The sequence below is a fragment of the Thalassophryne amazonica genome, chromosome 19 (genome assembly GCF_902500255.1).
Source record: "Thalassophryne amazonica chromosome 19, fThaAma1.1, whole genome shotgun sequence".
Lineage (NCBI taxonomy): Eukaryota > Metazoa > Chordata > Actinopteri > Batrachoidiformes > Batrachoididae > Thalassophryne > Thalassophryne amazonica.
In genome coordinates, this window is record NC_047121.1 from 4,861,003 (window position 1) to 4,877,250 (window position 16,248).

Genomic DNA, 16,248 nt, shown 5'->3' on the forward strand with positions numbered 1-16,248 from the left:
AGTTTCTTTCACTTAAGGCAGCTTGCTAAGGTTAAGCCTTTTCTTGCACAGCAGCACTTTGAAACAGCAATTCATGCTTTTATTACCTCCCGGCTGGATTACTGTAATGCACTTTATTATGGAATTAGCCAGTCCTCCCTTGCACGTCTCCAGCTAGTTCAGAATGCTGCTGCCCGTCTGCTAACTGGTGCATGTAAGAGGGAGCACATTACACCTGTCCTGGCCTCCCTCCACTGGCTACCTGTGCATTTTAGAATTCATTTTAAGATTCTGTTATTTGTTTTTTAAATCTTTAAATGGCCTTGCCCCGCCCTACCTCTCTGAGCTGCTTCATTGTTACGCCCCTGCTCGCCACCTTCGGTCAGCTGATCAGCTCCTCCTGGAGGTGCCGAGGTGCAAGTGTATGCTCAGAGGGGACCGAGCTTTTTCTGTTGTGGCTCCAAAGATGTGGAACGAGTTACTGCTCCACATCAGGCAGGCCTCTTCACTTTCTGTTTTTAAAACCAATCTTAAAACCCACTTTTATGTACTGGCTTTTAGCCCAGAATGAGATTCTCGATCTGTTTTGGCTGTTTTAACTGTTTTTATTTGTTCTTTGTGGTTTGTTACCTTTTATATGTCTCTTCGTGTACAGCACTTTGTTTCAGCTGCAGCTGATTTTAAAGTGCTTTATAAATAAAGTTGAGTTGAGTTGAGTTGAGATGAACCTCTCCACCACAATAAGGTGATATTTCCCAGAGAGGATTGCATCATTGTTTTAAACAAAATAACTGACGTGAAAACAAGCCTTCCAGTTTGGGTCAGATTTGACTGGGAGTATCTAAGTCAAAGGCTGGACAGAGGCTTAAATATGAGACCTAATAAGGGCCCTCAGTACTAACCAGTCAGATGTACTGTAAATTACCAATAAATTTTTTTCTGTAGGCCCAGAGGTCCATTGGTGATGATGTTCATCTCTAGATACCATTGCATGAAGTGATTGAGAATATGTGACTCTCCCTGGATGCCAATCCATTGTAGGTTAGTTCTCCAGCTAAGGTCGGTACCCATTTACAGCCAAGCAGACTGGGACAATACAGATGAAGAGTCTTGGCCAAGGACCCAAACAGGTACTGTGACTGGGAATCAAACGCAGGCTGGAGTTGGTTGCCCAACTTCTGTCTCGCTGACCTAGCTGTGCTACAGATGTTATAAAAATAAAAGGAAAAAATGGCTCTCATGCAGAATCAGTAAAACCTCATTAGTAAATCGTTCAGTCAATTAACTAAGTTGTGGAGTGGATTTTTTGAATTAATTTCCACTCGTCTTGCAATATTTCAAATATATTCCAAGCCAGACAAAAGCCGTCTTACCCAACAGTTAAAGTATTGCTTTATATATAAAAGTACACCAATGACTGATCCTTCTGGTGGCCAGAGCAGGCCATCCCTCCCGAGAGTATAACTCACAGTGGGGTGTCAACACTTTGCAGTTTGTAATGACTCTCGGAGAGGCACGGTAAGCAATGCCTACTGTTCAAAGACATTGAGCAAAAGCATTCATATATAAAAGTGCTCCATAGTCCAACACAGATAAACAAGCCGCAGCTTTTTTACATTAAAAGAAAAACACAGTTTGTTTCAAAAATAAAAACCTAATTTAAGCCTCACCTTCTTCACAAGTTTCTCCACATGCAGCTCGAAAGTGAGGGAGTCATCAATTAAGACACAAGAGTATTTATACGTGTGAACCAATTCTATTTAATTTCCTCCCAGAAGGGTCACTGAGGGAATTATTTGTGACCACTTCTTTGAATTGGAAAACAACATAAGCTTAGTCATATCTGCACTGAGAACTAGTTTCTGTTGAAATAATGAGTCCTGAACAGCAGCAATGGCTTTCTGCAGAGATTTGATGGTCTGGACAAGCATGGAACCACAGAAATAAATAACTGTCATCAACATAAAAATGCAGATTTGCATCTGCCACATTAGAGCCCAAAAAGATCATAGTAAGTCCCTTCGGCTGCTCCCTTGTTTGCACTCGGGGTCGCCACAGCAAATCCAAGGTGGATCTGCATGTTGATTTGGCACAGACCAAAAAGATCATATGAATAATAAATAAAAGGGGACCCAGAACAGAACCCTGTGGCACCCCCTTATGGACAGTAACAAATTCAGAACACAGACCATCATATTTAATACATTGAGTGCTGTCACTGAGGTAATTTGAGAACCAAGCAACTGAAGGAGTCTAAGTTTTAAAATATCATGGTCAACGGTGTCAAACACTTTTGACAAATCAATAAAAAGTGATGCACAATGTTGTTTCTTGTCTCATGCAACAATAATGTAATTTACCACTTTCATTGCATTTTTTTCCCCCTGAAACCTGATTGATATTCTGATGATGAAAAACTCCTTCAAGAATTTTGGCCAGTACTGATAGATTAGATATTGGTCTACAATTTGTTAAAATCACTGGGTCACTGCCTTTTAATAAAGGGAATACAAGAGCTGATTTCTATACTAAGGGAATTTCATTCTTTTCCACTGTGAGTGTTGTGGCTGGCGTGCCTGGCTGGCTTTTGTCTGTCTTTTGGTTTTCCTTCCAGGTGGTGCGCATTTAGGACTGAGTGGCTGTGTGGCTGAGTTATCAGGACCTCACCCTGATCACCTGCGGCTCGTCAGGACTCACAGCTGTGGTGCATCTACACGGATTGGAACATGGTGGCATTTAAGTCTGGAGTACACAGTGTGTATTTGCCAGAGACTCGACCTTGTGACCAGACGGGTGAGATCGTCGTCTCTAGAGCCATGTCCCATCAGTGGATGCAGAGAACGTCCAGGTTTGATGCATGGTCTGTGAAAGAGGAGGGGGTGAGGTCTCACGCTCGTCAGCACACTTCCTGAGGTACGTTTGGTTTTGTGACTAACATTTATACAGTCAGTAAATGTGGTGTCCCTCACACCTTATTATATTGAGCTGTATGTTAGTCGTTTAAATCAGCTTCCACTGCAGTGGAGTTTTGTGAACAGGGTGTTCTATGCCTGCAGGGTGGGAAGCTGATTTGCAATTAAGCCAGGAAGTGTTTGCTGTTTGTACACCTTTGAGTGGTCTCTCTGTGTGTTGAGTGTGGACTCACATAATGATTTCTTCTTTCACAGACTCGGTTTGTCGCGGCCACCTGGGGGTGTCAGCGGGATCCTTGGGTCCGAACGGTTTTCTGGCTCCGGACCGTTAGCGCTGCTGGGAGCGCACCGCAATCCACCACGCCAGACCGCGCACTCTTTTGTTGTTTTCGTATCACTTCACTGTTATGTTTATTAAACTCTGTTATCCTTTGTACTGTGCTCTGCTTATTTCATACTGGGTCCTTCAAACGCTGGTCGGTTCTCCGGGCTGCGTCCGACACATAACAGTGAGGTTAAAAAGATATGCAAGAGGCTCTGCTACAAAATCAGCTGCCAGCTTCAAAAGTAAGGATCAATGAAATCAGGTCCAGATGATTTTCTATGATCTAGAGCTTTAAGGCCTTTATGAATTTCCTGAACAGAGAAAGGCACAAAGTTGAAAGGTTGACCAACGTTCATTCTGATGCCTGTACAAGACTGCACATGAACCGATCCCACAGAGTCAAACAAAGAGCCAGAAGATATAAAATGTTTGTTAAAACAATTCAACATCTCCATCCTGTTATAGACAGGAACAGAATCCTTTAAGACATAGGAAGGTAGAACCTGAGAGCTATTACTCACAGAAAGAGACTCAATAAATATCCAACATTTCAAGTTATTTGAGGTGACAGACAAATACTGTTCTGATTTGGGTTTCTTTATAAAAGAAGAGCTTTTGTTTTAGTTTTCTAAAAACAAGCCATTCAGTGGTAGAAACCTTTTTACTTACGTTACATTTATGAATAGTATCTTGAGCTCTGGGGAGAACCAGGGATTTTCTTGCCCCTTTATCCTGAATGGGCATGTTTATTTACTATTTGCATAAAACTATCCCTAAATAATTTCCAAGCTATCCCTACATCAGGGATAAGTCCATTTTTTTTCCAATCAAAATTGGACAAATCGTGGCAATATGCTTGTTCATTAAAATGTTTAAGAGTCCTCTTATTAAGGAGACGAGGTTTTGATTTGGGCACCTTAATGTTTCTGATAACAGCACAGTGGTCACTTAAATCATTGCAGAAGACACAAAGAGATGAGAATTTATGAGGACATTTGTCAAAATCAAATCAATCAAAGTGGACTTCTCAAGGAGTTGGAGGTTTGGCCGAGTGGGTAACTTTACCAACTGGTTAAGATGAATAGAGTCACAGAAAAAAAATAAATCTGCATACACTGCTTTTAGCCAATCCCAATTAAAATCACCAACTCAAACAAATTCACAATAATTCAGTCAAGAGAACAGATGCTTCAGAAACTCAAATGCTTCCTTTGAGGCAGATAAAGACCTGTAGCACCCAAAGACAGTGACACAAAGACCTCTAGCAATTTCCACATTCATTGCCAGAAATTCCAACTGTTTACAGATTGATTCAGACAGAACTATCGCGGCATCAAATTTTGATTTAATTATAAGTAGCAACATGTCACCTTTCTTAGTCCTATCAATACGGTAAATCCAACTATATCCACATCTTCATCAGTAATACATTTGGTCAACCAGGTTTCAGAAATTACAACATTATAACAAGTTAATTTAAGTCAGGCTTACTCAAGTCAAGTCTGCATGGAGTACTGTTGACTGCGCAGATCAAGTGATGTAACATTTTGTCATTTGTACCCAAATGTGCAATAAGGCAGCTTCCAATTGCCAATTTTTGGCTCTGGTTGCCTTTCAGATCCCAAAAATGAGGAAATCAAACCTGATTGTTGCTGAACAACATCACTGAATGCAGCTATATGACACGGTACAGCACTGTGTGCAGTCTATGTGCTAATGTCTGTGGTTCTAACAAAATGTTATAACAAAGTTAAACCGTATCTGTTAACATCTGGAAAGTGTGTTTTACTGAAGAGTATGTCATGTCTTTGATGGGATTATGGATGTGTATTGTATTTGCAGAGGAGATAAAAGAGGTCAGTGAACAGCAAGTCTTTGAATGCACTTCCCTGTGCGTGGACGCGCGCGCGCACACACACACACACACACACACACACACACACACACACACACACACACACACTGGCTGCTATGTTTCACTGCCCATGCATTTTCATTGGCATTTTCACTTGTTTCACAAATAGCAGTCTGCACTATGTTTTAATTTTAGTTTACTTTGTAAAATGGTATCAAAATTACTAAACTGGCCAATCCACCTTCAAATGAAAATGATGAATTTCAAGAGTCACTGATGAAATAATAAAGCCAGCTCCAACAATAAAATAGATACATGTGTGTGTGTGGTCCAGTACCGGTCTGGTATGGGGCAAAATAGACATGGTGTGTGTGGACTGGTACCAGTGTCCATGGACATTTCCACAATTCACACATCTCTCATACAGCTAGAAGGTGCAGGCTTTTAAGGATGGCAGGATCATCAATACAGAACAACAAAGCTAAAGGTAAGTAATGCTTGCCATGTTTTATTGTCCAATAAACAAATACATAAAATTCAAAATCAAATCAAATTTAGGTTCACAAGTACTTGTTGAGTTTGTGTCTTACGGTTGATTCACTTGCACATTTCAAAGCCTACTTGATACTGGGCATTTATAAAATAAGTCCCATATCTGTAATCACAAGAGTGCTAGAAGATTAGAAACATCAATATACAAAATGTTGATGTAATGATGTAATGGTATCATGTACCATCATAACAGTGTAATACTAAACACAAAATATTAGCATGGTAATGCTAATGTTAGACAATGTGTTTCTGCAGATTGATTAATGAATCAATTAAACATTATTATAAGCATTTGCAGCTTTCGTTGTGATGTCAACAACATAGAACAACCACACTAATTGGATAGTCTACAGACTGTATCTGAATTAGATTACAATGAATGTTGAAGTAATGACATTTTCTCTGTCAATGAAAGGTATGCTGCACTTGTAATTGCTATCTTCTGCTTCATTTGTCTTTTAACTGTACCTCATTAAACAGAAGAGAGGCAAAGAAAAAAAAACATGACAGCATCTCCATCATTTAGAGGCAATTATTATCTTGAGATACATTGCCAGGAAGTGTCATCTACTGTTGAAGTGAGGAACTAACTCATCAATCCATGGATGCAAAGCAATTCAATTTTAATTTATTTTCATTTATATAGCGCCAAATCAGAAAACAGAGTTGCTTCACACAAGTAGGTTCTAATCTTACCAACCCCCAGAGCAGCAGTGGTAAGGGAAAAACTCCCTCTGAGGAAGAAACCTCAAGCAGACCAGACTCAAATAGGTGACCCTCTGCTTGGGCCATGATACAGACATAAATTACAAAACAATTCACCAAACGAAAATACAGGAAATGCTGTTGGTGCACAGGACAGGAGGGTCTCCAGCACAAATACCACACCCATCTCTGGATGGAGCCGCACCTTAAACAGAGAGAAAAAACAGAATCAGAGACCAGAAGATCCTCGGTTCAAATCCCCGCCTGACTGGAAAATCACTAAGGGCCCTTGGGCAAGGTCTTTAATCCCCTATTGCTCCCGGTGTGTAGTGAGCGCCTTATATGGCAGCACCCTGACATCGGGGTGAATCCATCCATCCATCCATCCATCTTCTACCACTTAGTCCAATTAAGGATCACAGGGGGCTGGAGCCTATCCCAGCAGTCATAGGGCGCGAGGCGGGGTACACCCAGGACAGGACGCCAGTCTGTCGCAGGGCCACAAACAGACAAACAAACACAGACACACCCACACACACACACACATAAGGACAATTTCAAAGATTCCAATCCACCTAACCCGCATGTCTTTGGATGTGGGAGGAAACCGGAGCACCCGGAGGAAACCCACGCAAACACGGGGATAACATGCAAACTCCACACAGAAAGGCCACGGGAATTGAACCCATGCCCTTCTCGCTGTGAGGCAACAATGCTAACCACTAAGCCACCAATGTGCTGCCACATCGGGGTGAATGTGAGGCATAATTGTAAAGAGCTTTCTGATGCAGATGGAAAAGCGCTATATAAATGCAGTCCCTTAATTTAAAAGAGTAAAAAGCATAGAACTATACTATGCCAGTATGCTAGCTATATGAAAAGGAAAATAAGTGCGCCTTAAGTTTGGACTTGAAAGTCTCCACAGAATTTGACTGTTTTATTGACTCAGGGAGATCATTCCGCAGAACAGGGGCACGATAAGAGACTTCTTATTTACCCTAAGGACACAAAGTAGTCCTGCACCCTGAGAACGCAAAGCCTGAGCCAGTACATAAGGTTTAATTAGGTCAGCTAGGTAGGGAGGTGCCAGTCAATTTTATAGAATAGTAGCAGAACCTTAAAATCTGATCTCACGTACACAAAGCCAGTGAAGAGACATCAAAATGGGTGTAATGTGGTTGAACTTTCTGCTTCTTGTCAAAAGTCTGGCTGCAGCATTTTGAACCAGTTGGAGAGCCCTAATGCTGGACTGCGGTAAACCAGAAAATAGAACATTGCAGTCCAATCTAGAAGAGATAAACACATGGATCAGGGTCTCAGCATCAGCCATAGATGGGATGGGATGAATCTTCGCTATATTTCGCAGGTGAAAGAAAGCAGTCCTCATAATATTTGTAATGTGGAGGTCAAAGGACAATGTAGGATCAAAAATTACCCCAAGGTTCCTCACTTTGTCAGTGTGATGTATGACACACAAGCCTAGGCTAAGCGTTAGCTGGTCAAATTGATGCCGATGTCTCACTGGACCAAGAACCATCATTTCAGTCTTATCAGAGTTTAAAAGTAGGAAGTTTCTAGACATCCAACTTCTCACTGATGCAACACAATCTTCTAATGATTTTATGTGAATGAGATTACCAGCAGTTATCGGCATGTAGAACTGAGTATCATCAGCATAGCAGTGAAAAGTAACCCCAAAATGGCACAATATGTGCCCAAGGGGTGCTATATCAATCAATCAATCAATCAACTTTTTTCTTATATAGCGCCAAATCACAACAAACAGTTGCCCCAAGGCGCTCCATATTGTAAGGCAAGGCCATACAATAATTATGAAAAACCCCAACGGTCAAAACGACCCCCTATGATCAAGCACTTGGCAACAGTGGGAAGGAAAAACTCCCTTTTAACAGGAAGAAACCTCCAGCAGAACCAGGCTCAGGGAGGGGCAGTCTTCTGCTGAGACTGGTTGGAGCTGAGGGAAAAAACCAGGAAAAAGACATGCCGTGAAGGGGGGCAGCGATCGATCACTAATGATTAAATGCAGAGTGATGCATACGGAGCTATATAAAGGGAGAAAAGCAGGGGGCCTAAGACAAACCCCTGTGGAACCCCAAATTTCATGTCACTAAGGTTAGAGGTAGTGTTACTGTACAAAACACAGTGAGAGCAACTGGTCAAGTATGATGTCAACCATGTAAGGGCACTCCCAGTAATCCAAAAATGATTTTCCAGCCTATTAAGTAGAATATGATGATCCACGGTATCAAATGCAGCAATGAGATCTAACAGCACCAGAACCATAGTGGTGTCCGAATCCATTGTAAGCAGAAGATCATTCACCACTTTAGTGAGAGCCGTCTCTGTGGAATGATATTTTCTAAAAACAGACTGCAATGGTTCAAAGAGATTATTCTCAGTAAGACAGTCTGCAAGCTGCCGTGACACCACTTTTTCCAGAATTTTAGAGCAAAATGATAGATTTGATATCAGCCGATAGTTTTTCAATACACTAGGGTCAAGATTAGATTCCAGCACAGTCGGCCCGAGATTGGGCCACAGGTCCTTAAACAGTTTTGTTGGTATAGGATCAAATAAACAGGTTGTGCTTTTTGTTGATGATTCTGTAAATCTAGGTAACACCTCAGTAATGGCACGCACCTCAGTAGCAGGGTGTAGTGGCTGGGTTAAGGCATACTGGGATATGTTTAACCTAATGTATTCTATTTTCTTCTCAAAGTAATCCAGGAAATCTTGTGCTGTAAAAGGAGAGCAAACTACAGGTGGTTGTCCATGAATAAGTGTTGCCACCCTGTCGAACAAGATCTTTGAGTTATGCATGTTTTTGCTGATCAAATCAGAGTAATAGGTCCACTTTGTAGCCAGTAATGCATGCTTATAGTCTAAGATAGTATCATGCCACACAAGGTGGAATACTTCTAATTTTGAACTATGCCATTTTCCCATTGCCAAGGCGACTGTGTTTTGGGGGAGCACGGTTTTAACACAGGTGGCACAATCATGTCAAGTGCAGTTTTGAGCAGTGAGTTTAAATCAGTGAGTTTTATCCACAAGACTGTCTCCTGATTGGGTATTTGCCAAATGTGAATCTAAGACATCAGGCAGTCTAGCTTCGAGCTCAGTCTTAGTTGAGGAGTTGATGTATCGCCGTAGTGATATATAAGGTTGTTGTTCCACTAAATATGACAGCAAAACTGTAAACTTAATAAGTGAGTGATCAGAGACCACTGATGTAAGAGGCATGACGTCAATATTTGTGACAGCAATACCACGTGCGAGAACCAAATCCAGGGTATTTCTACTAATGTGCGTCGGGTCCTGAATGCATTGCTGAAATCCTATTGTATCCACAATTTCCATGAATGATTTGCAGAAGGGTTGTAGGTAGCAGACACAAAATCTTTGATATTGCTGGAGCAACCATTGGGCCATCCTCAATTTCAACATCATCCAATGTAGTAATGGGTATTAAGTTTGCAAAGCATATCCCTCTATGATTTATATGGACACGTCTATGGAAGCAGGCCACATTTAAGAAAACATTAATAGTGTTTCAAGTGAAACCATGGATTTTGTTTGGATTTCAGCATTTCCCCATTGTAGCACATCTATCGAGTAGGTATTTTAACACAACTTGGTTTACTCAACTATACTGTAAGTTCATGAAGAAGATTTAACTTTCTTGTTCCCCCAAATCCAGGAGGAGGTGCTCAGATATGTTTAAGAGGACTGAGATAACACTTTGGGAAAATGTACTGTACATTCATAGCATTTTACATTATAGCATGAGGTAAATGGTGATGTGCGGTGCAAGTGCAAATACTTTCTTTTATGGTGCATTATAGTGCAAGGTATTTGATTAACAAAGCAGTGTTAAAGATAAGTATTTGTGGCTTTATTGACAATGCGATGAATGAGGATATAATTCTCATTAAAGATGTAAAGGATGTATGGAACCCCCAGGAGACACGGTGTCAAAGGCAGAGGGGCTCATGAAAAATGCTCTTAAGGGACTCGTTGATTTCTACCATGTGGTGAAATCTGGGCTCAAAAGGCCCTCAAGGTTTAGCTATTGATGGAAAACACAAATAAACAAACAAACAAACAAGTAGCCTCAGCTAATCTGCCTCATTAGCATTGAGTTATCAAGTGGAGTGTTAATTTTAAGAGATGAAGGCACTTCAGCCACAGCATATTCGTTCATCTTCAAGTACTTATGAAGTTTAACTAGTTATTGAATAGACTGAGTGAAGCTGAGCTCCCAGAGATCTGACAAATCAAGATAAGTAAATAGATGAAAATGTTCGACACCTTTGCCAGATACACTGCTGATGGCTGAGTCCGGGAACTCACCGAGAGCCTGAATGTTTTGGACACTTTTTCAAAAAGTAGCATTTTATGGCTCCGGAAATGTCAGTTCTGATTCGACAAAGTACGCATGCAATGCAAAACAAAACCAGCCCAGTCTCATGCTTTTTTTGTGCTCCAGTCACAAAATGAGTCAGGTTTTTGTGACACTTTTTTTAAAATTTTACTATTTCTAAACTTACCCCTTCCCTAACCATAACTCCAGGGACCCCACAGCATCACCCCACATTTTGTAATACTATCACAAAATCAATTTTTGCTCTCTTCACAAAAATGTGGTGCTTTTCATGATGGTATCAAGAAGCAATAGATTCATTTACTTTCACAAAACGGTGTGAGATTGGGTTGTGCAAAATGCTTTCGGATACAAATAAGCTGGTCTCTGTGTGGACAGGCCCTTGGTCATGATGATGGGCAATCAAAAACCCTTGGAGAGGTCCACGACAGCCAGAGGTCCATGTGGTACAACCAACCAAGACATTCAGTGATTCCACAAAAATGAGATCACTTACAAAGTCCGTCAGTCAACCTCTTCTCACCAACAAAAGTCTCAAATTTGCTAGCATCCACAACATTACTCGACCCCCAGTCCATGGAAGGCACTGAACAGTGTTGGAAAGAGAATACCATATCTGATGAAGAGACTAATGATTTTTTTTTGTTTGTTTTCTTTGAATCTTGAATTGATTATTGTAATGTTTTGTGTTCTGCCTTGCAACAAACAAATATTAGAGGTCCCCAACTGGTTCAGAATGCTGCTGCAAGTTGTTTAATTTTTAGGAGGAAATTGACATTACCAATATTTTAGCTTGACCTCATCGGTGTCCTTGTCATGGGAGGTCCAATTTTAATGTTTTATTGTTAACTTAATGCATTAGCAGACACCTGCTTTGTACATCTTATGAAACCTTACAATGCATCTGTCAAGTAGTCACAGCGCTTCATGCTTTTCACATTTTGGTATGATGCCGCCTTATTTCAAAATGGAGTAAATTCATTTTTCCCCTCCAAATTCTAATCACAACACCCCATAATGACAACATGAAAAATTTGGCAAATTTATTCAAATTAAAAAAAAAAAAAAAACTAAGGAATCACATATATGTAAGTATTCACACCCTTTATTCAATACTTTGTTGATGCACCTTTGGCAGCAATTACAGCCTCATGTCTTCTTGAATATGATGCCACAAGCTTGGTGCACCTATCTTTGTGCAGGTTGACCCATTTGCAGCACTTCTCAAGCTCCATCAGGTTGGACGGTTAGCGTCATGCACAGCCATTTTCAAATCTCCTGAGATGTTCAATCGGATTCAGCGCTGAGTTCTGGCTGGGCCACTCAAGTACATTCACAGAGTTGTCCTGAAGCCACTCCTTGAGGCAACTTTTTGTGATTTGGCACTATATAAATGAAATAATTGAAATTGAATTGAAATAAACCAAATATCAGGATTGTTTTAATACATATCATGTTTACAGCCAGGTTTCTTTTGAAAAGTTAGGGGATACATATGTGTGTGGTCAAATGGTTTGGATTAGTAGCCATGCAAGTAGAAGATAAAAGAAGGAAGCCAGATAAGGTGCATCAGGAATGTATTCACAGTGCGTCACGTTACCCACATTATTTTTTTCTGTAACAGCCTCATTCCAAATGGGTTGAAATTTTTTTTCCTCAAAATTCTACACACAATACCCCATAATGACAATGTAAAAAAATTGAGAGTTTTGCAAATTTATTAAAAATAAACTAAGAAACCACATGTACAGTAGTGTTCAGAATAATAGTAGTGCTATGTGACGAAAAAGATTAATCCAGATTTTGAGTATAGTTCTAATTGTTATATGGGAAACAAGGTACCAATACATTCAGTAGATTCTCACAAATCCAACAAGACCAAGCATTCATGATATGCACACTCTTAAGGCTATGAAACTGGGCTATTAATAAAAAAAAAAAGTAGAAAAGGGGGTGTTCACAATAATAGTAGTGTGGCATTCAGTCAGTGAGTTCGTCAATTTTGTGGAACAGGAGTGAATCAGGTGTCCCCTATTTAAGGATGAAGCCAGCACCTGTTGAACATGCTTTTCTCTTTGAAAGCCTGAGGAAAATGAGACATTCAAGACATTGTTCAGAAGAACAGCGTAGTTTGATTAAAAAGTTGATTGGAGAGAGGAAAACCTATACGCAGGTGCAAAAAATTATAGGCTCTATATTATTATTATAGGCTCATCTATAATGATCTCCAATGCTTTAAAATGGACAAAAAAACAGAGACGTGTGAAAGAAAACAGAAAACAACCATCAAAATGGATAGAAGAATACCCAGAATGGCAAAGGCTCACCCACTGATCAGCTCCGGGATGATCAAAGACAGTAAGTGCTGTGACAGTTAGAAGACGCCTCTGTGAAGCTAATTTATTTGCAAGAATCCCCCGCAAAGTCCCTCTGTTAAATAAAAGACATGTGCAGAAGAGGTTACAATTTGGCAAGGAACACATCAACTGGCCTAAAGAGAAATTGAGGAATATTTTGTGGACTGATGGGAGTATAATTGTTCTTTTTGGGTCCAAGGGCCGCAGACAGTTTGTGAGATGACCCCCAAACTCTGAATTCAAGCCACAGTTCACAGTGAAGACAGTGAAGCATGGTGGTGCAAGCATCATGATATGGGCATGTTTCTCCTACTATGGTGTTGGGCCTATATATCGCATACCAGGTATCATGGATCAGTTTGGATATGTCAAAATACTTGAAGAGGTCATGTTGCCTTATGCTGAAGAGGACATGCCCTTGAAATGGGTGTTTCAACAAGACAATGACCCCAAGCACACTAGTAAACCAGCAAAATCTTGGTTCGAAACCAACAAAATTAATGCCTCGCAGATGTGACGAAATCATGAAAATCTCTCTCTCCCTCTCTCTCTCTCCCTCTCTCTCCCTCTCTCTCTCTCTCTCGCCAAACTCTTGCTGTCATATTCAACATGAGAGAATGTAAACAACGTGTAAATATATTCACACTGTTGTTTTTGGCGGGGGACACAGAAGAAAGATTCAGAATTGAGACGATCTGTTCCCTTCACAGTTGGCACCTTTAAATCATGTTCGGTGATTGTTTTCCCTTTTTCCACATTATTCTGATTCCCGTTCAAGCAGCAGAATTTCTCAGATGTATCTCGATTACACTTGACAAAAGTGATTCATTTTCAAATCAACCTGATTACTGATGCCAAATTTTGCATAAAGATTAAACTGCATGACTTGACTGAGTGGGTGGATGATACACTCACTGGCCACTTTATTATGTACACCATACCAATAATGGCTTGGACCCCTTTTTCCAGAGCTGCATTAATTACTTGTGACATTGAATCAATAAGATGATGGGTAGAAATTCTGAACAATATATATAGTGAGGAAAATAAGTATTTGAACACCCTGCAGTCTTGCAAGTTCTCCCACTTGGAGGGGTCTGAAATTTTCCTCTTAGGTGCATGTTCACTGTGAGAGACATAATCTAAAAAAAATCTGGAAATCACAATGTATGATTTTTTTAATAATTTATTTGTATGTTACTGCTGCAAACAAGTATTTGAACACCTACCAACCAGCAAGAATTCTGTCTCTCACAGACCTGTTAATTTTTCTTTAAGAAGCCCTCTTATTCTGCACTCTTTACCTGTATTAATTGCACCTGTTTGAACTTGTTACCTGTATAAAAGACACCTGTTCACACACTCAATCAATCACACTCCAACCTGTCCACCATAGCCAAGACCAAAGATCTGTCTAAGGACACCAGGGATAAAACTGTAGACCTGCACAAGGCTGGGATGGACTACAGGACAACAGGCAAGCAGCTTGGTAGAAGACAACAACTGTTACGATTATTTATTAGAAAGTGGAAGAAACACGAGATGACTGTCAATCTCCCTCGGTCTGGGATTCCATGCAAGATCTCACTTTGTGGAGTAAGGATGATTCTGAGAAAGCTCAGAACTACACAGGAGGACCTGGTCAATGACCTGAAGAGAGCTGGGACCACAGTCACAAAGATTACATTAGTAACACATGATGCTGTCATGGTTTAAAATCCTGCAGGGCAGCAAGGTCCCCCTGCTCAAGCCAGCACATGTCCAGGCCCGTTTGAAGGTCACCAGTGACCATCTGGATGATCCAGAGGAGGCATGGGAGAAGGTCATGTGGTCAGATGAGACATGAGGGAGCTGAAACTCCAAATCTGAAAGATCTAGAGAAGATCTGTATGGAGGAGTGGACCAAAATCCCTGCTGCAGTGTGTGAAAACTTGGTCAAGAACTACAGGAAATGTCTGACCTCTGTAATTGCAAACAAAGGTTACTGTACCAAATATATATATATATATAGTGGAGACAGGGTCACTACACCCGGTGAGGTCGTTTCTTGTGTTATGCCCCTGGCCAGCTGGGTATAATCCACCCCTGGAACAGTGGCAGGTGAGAAGTTTAGGTGGGGCAGTACACCTGTCCAAACGGTAACACATGTGTCCTAAGGCAAACTCAGGGAGGACAGAAACCTCAGAAAAGGCAAACGGTCGCTTGATCTTGATTTTCAGCATGAATACAGACCGTCAATCCTTCTGACTTTTTGAGTTTTAAGCAAGAGGCTTCAGAAAACATACCACAGGGATATAACTGGCTTGTGGTGGCCAAGCATTCTTAGTGATGTCACTTTTTGATCCTTTGGTGTCGACTCTTCCTATCATCATGAAACAGAATTCACCAAGCGTTGCATTGTTCACCCACTAATAGTCAAGGGGTGGCACGTAGCCCTGTGGTGCAATGAAAGTGAGAGGCTTCAGTCATAATCCCACAGATACTCGCATCACATCATTGGCTCCTCAGCTAAGCACATACACCAAAATATGAAGAAATTCACATTTTACCTTTAGGGAGATATTTTTTTTCAGTTTTCATGTTTTTCAAGTCATGGTTTGTGGTAACTGATTCACGTTTTGGGGTTAACAATTTTCTGTAAACCCCTAGAGATGGTTGCACATGAAAATCCCAGTAGATCAGCAGTTTCTGCATTAAATTTAAATCTATTTTATTTATACAATGCTAAATCCAATTTCAATTTCAACCAGCATTGTTCCTCTTCAAACTGAGGTTTGACTATCAGCTGAACCCTCCTTTCCAGGAGTAGACTTTACCAGGGAGGCTGTGTAGTGTGATGCCCCTGTAATTTGCACACACTCTCTGGTCCCCCTTTTTAAATATGGGGACCACCACCACAGTTTGTCACTCCTTAGGCACTGTCCCAGACCTCCAAGCAATGTTGAAGAGATGTCTCATCCAAGACAGTCCCTCCACACCCAGATCCTTCAGAATTTCTGGATGTATCTCATCAACCCCCAGGGCTTTGCCACTGCGGAGATGTTTGACTTCCTCAGTGACTTTCACCAGGGAAATTGACGTTGATCCCCCATCACCTACCAGTTCTTCCTCTTCTAGAGAGGGCGCTCCAGTCTGATGGAGGGGTTCCTCAAAATGTT

The 16,248-nt window shown here is 40.9% G+C and overlaps 1 protein-coding gene and 1 long non-coding RNA gene across 2 annotated transcripts in view; both read right to left on the reverse strand.

Moving 5' to 3' along the window:
- The window catches only part of alk (ALK receptor tyrosine kinase), a 1,475,036-nt gene that overhangs the window by 760,417 nt on the left and 698,371 nt on the right, over positions 1 to 16,248 (reverse strand).
- LOC117501144 lies at positions 1,377 to 13,710 on the reverse strand. The gene is made up of 3 exons (XR_004557943.1): positions 13,700 to 13,710; positions 3,087 to 3,097; positions 1,377 to 1,463 (listed from the first exon to the last, which is right to left on the reverse strand). It is a non-coding gene; the product is annotated as an uncharacterized LOC117501144 (long non-coding RNA).